Below are 4,585 nucleotides of genomic sequence, written 5' to 3'. Positions count from 1 at the left end.
ATCTTTTCAATATCGGTAGCTATGCCATTTTTAGACACTATATGTCCAAGAATTTTCCCTTGTCTTCCCATGAATGTGCACTTTTCAGGATTTAAGCAAATCCTATAAAGTCTACATTTCTTAAATACCTTTTTGAGGTGTTCAAAATGATCAGCCCGGATTGACAAATGTATGCATAGATCATCCATGTATACTTCTAAGAATTTTCGAAGATACGTTTGAAAGCATGGCTCATCAATCTCTGGAATGTGGCTGGAGCTTTAGTTAACCCAAACGGCATAGCCCGATAGGCAAATATATCCCATTCTGTTGCAAAAGCAGTTTTATGCTGATCTTTTGGGTCAACCAAAAGTTGATTGTATCCCAAAAAACCATCTAAGAAGCTGTAGGCTTCTTTTCTAACCACTCGTTCTAAAACATGATCAATTATCAAAAGAGGAAAGTTGCCTCTAATGGTAGCTGCATTCACTTTTTTGAGATTAACACACACTGGTAATTTTCCATTCTTCTTAGGGAATATAGAGTATAGCATGATGTTCTTTTTTTAGAAGTTCCTCCAGAAACAAGGATACAAGTTGTTCTTCTGCAGATATTTCCATCTCTGGGCATCTGGCAATGTATTGTTTCATTCGAGTTGCACAATCCCTGACAGACTCACCATGTTTCTGTTTAAAGCTGTAGATTTGAGCTACCGTATTATATTTAATCCCTGTTTTAGAACAAGCAGCTACAAATCCTTGAGCTAATGTGTTCAAGTCCATGATCGACCTTGGTGAAATGTTTTGAAACTATGTCAAAGCTTTTCCTTCTAATGTCATTTGAAACCCCTCGAATTGAGTATAGAAATCAAATATATGCTCTGCTCTTAGCACTTGCTTAAAGCTTGCTAAGTGGTCATAGGGATCCCCCAATCCACTGTATTTTCTGACCCATTTTTGAAAATCAGATGGTCTGACATGTCTATTTGGTTCAACTCCAGGTCTTCTGGGAGTTGGTCCTTTTCTGAGTGCTTCAAACCAATCAGTCGGAAATAGTGACTCATGTAGCCCTGGACTGACCTTAGTGTCACCCGATTTTCTATGTGATGAGGTGGTTTCTAGTTTCTTCACATTACTCTCAGATGATCTCTCACGATGTTCGTCTCTTGGAGTGGTTTCTGGTCCTTGACCCAATATCCAATCCCGTATGGAATACCCCTGGTATTTGGTTCGTTCTACCTCCTCAGGAGTCATCATAACAAAGTTGTTGTTATAACAATCACTAAACAGGTAAGTTGGTAGATCCGCAGATCCCTTATCTTTGATCTTGAAGATATAGATGATCTTCATGGCCGTTAATTGTCCTAGTCTAGCATGAGAAGTCCACAAAAGATCTTTTATGTTTCTATCTTCCCAATAATAGACTCCGATTCTAGGATTATCCGTACTAAGCCATTTCAAAGGCTTCAAATCTACTTGATCGTATCCCTCGAATTCCAAGGTTGGTGGTCCTTCTTTTGCTGACATATCTGGGATTATAGTGTTTACTTCTAACACCCATTTGTCTACTACATCAAGATTTTCGACTTGTACATATTGAGTTCCGTTTCGATCCATGTACATTTTTCCTTGTCTGTTTGTCCTAACCTCTTCTTTGAACTCAATACCATGGTCATCGATGCGAATAGCATACTCTTCGTTAGGATGCAAGTAAACCTGGGCTCCATGACGGTTAGTCTTGTAAAATGAGAGTATATGCTTATAGCGCATTGTCATTCCGGTTTTTGAGTGAGTCAAGTAAGAAGACATTTCGGATGTTGAATTTGAAAAAGTGTCTGAGACTTTTTCAGGAATTGTGTGCAAGGAATTGCCTTGATTTACGCTTTCTTCGTTGGATACTCTACTAGTGGTTTCTCCGAATAGGCCTTGATTTCCTAGTACACGACAAGATCTAAGGTTCATATAGAATTATGAAGCCTTGGATAGAGTACTCACCTTGGATTGACTTGTCGTCAATTTCCACTCGATTTAATTGCAACTTTTTGTCAAGCCTCTGATGCCTCGTTTGTAACTTGATTCCTGTACAAAATTAATCAAATTAACTATTTTTCTATAAGGACATATGAGCTCTTGAGAACTCTCGTGATTGGTCTCTGTATATCACTTTAAATCGTGCTATGGAAGTCAAAATTTTGACTTTCAGATTCAGCTTAGCAAAATCAAAGGTCTAATCTGCAACTTGTAAATTGCGTGTATTTGTACCAATTTTCATCCGATTGAACCCAAAATTACCCTATGGACTTATATTATGCTGGTCTAACTCTGTATAAGCCCAAAAGTCAAAATTGAAGTCTCTGGATAGTAGAAGTAAATAATCGCGATTATTTACTTTTGTCAAGTTTTTGCACTTTTTGGATTGGTTTGGCAAGTAGACAACCTATTAAAGCCCTTGGACAAGTTTCAACAAGTTTGGACAAAATTTGATCAAGTTTACCCACTGTTCCATGTCTGCAGACTCTGATTTCGAGAATCTGGCTTAAGTCTCACTTTTGTGGTCCAAATTTCACCAAAATTGATTTGTGGGATCTACTTGATGTGCTTGACCCAGTGGTATACTCAAATTTGCAAAATCACCAAGTTTTGAAGTAGATATAAATAATTGTATTATTTACTATGACAAATTTTTGCAAATTTTTGCCCCAACTTTGACACAGATCTGTTAAGCACCTTAAGTTAAGGTTACTAGCCAATTTTCATCAAGTTTGGACAAATTTTGGTCAAATGGTCATCAATTATCGGTCCGCAGACTAACTTTGCAATTTTAATCACAATTTTCAATCCAGTGATCCAAATTTCACCGAATTTGGTTTGTGGGCTTATTACAACATGGTAAAGCTAGTGGTCTGCCAATTTTTTGCAAATTTTTGGTCAACTAAGTATATACACATGTTTATCACAACAATATAAGCCTAAGGATCAATTTTCAACAAGTTTGGATAAATTTTTACCCAATTTACACACAAGTTTTCAAAAGTCAGTACAAACTTTAGTTTTTACCCAGTTTTTTACTAGTTTAGTGATCCAAATCTTTTGGGCCTTTACAAAAGTTGTTTGTACACATACAATGAGTCAATGGTATGAACCCTTGACAATTTAGAGCAAAAAGTTAATAATCATGATTATTAACTTGAGGCTTGAAATGAACACTTTTTTGCAATTTTCTCAAAGACAATCTTTTTATGATGTTTTTTAAAGCTATAAATCAAGTCAAAACTTAATTTGGCCTAAAATGTCAAGGAAAAGTAAATAATCTGAGTTTTAGTCAACTTCTTGAAATTTTTACCTCGAAGTGTCTTTGAGCTTACCCGTTGGTTCGGACAACTCTTAGGCTTACTGTCCAGTCGGATTGAGTGAATACGAGTCTTTTCAAGCTATTTCTAGCCATAGTCTTGAAATTCTGCAACTTGACATAACAACTCACACTTGATTCCTTCATAGAGAGCAATGTTCTGAAATTCACCTCGGATCCTACTTACCCTACTCCTAGTTTCTCATGCAATGGGGTTGTGGAAAGTGTCCACAAACACTCTTTTCCTTGTTTTTTTTAATGTTTTTTAGAGTCTTGATCTTCTCGTCTACCAATCATTCTCCAATTCCTAAGCTAAATCTACAATCATACAGTCCTAAAGGCACTTAGCAAGTACGATTACTTCCAAGCTACCTCTACACAGCAAAAGACAACACTCTTATGCTATGCGGTTTCTAAAAGAGAGAGTTTTACTCTAGGTGAACCTAGAGGAAGTTAATAGACAATTACAAAAGATGCTCGTGTTTTTTCCTAGTTTAGGTCTCTTCGATCCCCGGCAACGGTGCCAAATGTGGGACGCATGTCTAATCTCACCATCCTATCTTATTGCAGTATTAGCGAGAACCACGATTAATTTATCAAACCATGGAATGAAGCTGACTCGACTAGTGCATAGAGGCTACAAGAGGTTGTCAATCTCTTGGAAAACAACTAACGACTCGCATCTAACTCAAGCTACACTCAAGTGACTGAAATCACCAAAAGCCAATCGCTCATCGCCAAGCAAATCACATCCGTTACAGCATCAAATGACATCCAAACATAATGAAACTTCTAGGACAAGTTTACAAGACCTAAGCACACATGCCTATGGTCTCAAACCCCACTTTAGGTCAAGTTCCAAAATTGCAATTATTAACAGCAGTGGATTTTTCACCTAGTCGTTTTCGACCCAGAATGCATCTAAATGCTTAGCAATGATGCCCCAATACCCCGCCTATGCTTAGTTTTCAATTTAAAAGTGTAAATTCCTAGTTATGATGAAATTAGGCCGTGGATCAAAAGCTACGAAATACTGTGAATGGCTTACGTCAATGCGTAGAGCTCTTACCTGCAGTTGCAATGCAACAAACGCAATCGCAATGTGACAACTGGAGAGGGAGTAGGAAGGTTGAGAAGGAGAGGAGTGAGCACCGTTAGCTCACGCTGTGTATTTCTTATCCAAAAAATTGTAAAAAACTTACAAAAAGTGGCTTTTATACCTTAGCCAGGGTTTTTGAGTGGTCAAAACTAATAATCT

This window comes from Adiantum capillus-veneris, chromosome 14 (genome assembly GCF_014529385.1).
Source record: "Adiantum capillus-veneris isolate H3 chromosome 14, ASM1452938v2, whole genome shotgun sequence".
Taxonomy (NCBI): domain Eukaryota; kingdom Viridiplantae; phylum Streptophyta; class Polypodiopsida; order Polypodiales; family Pteridaceae; genus Adiantum; species Adiantum capillus-veneris.
The sequence above is the reverse complement of the archived record's forward strand: the minus strand, read 5'-3'. Positions refer to the sequence as shown.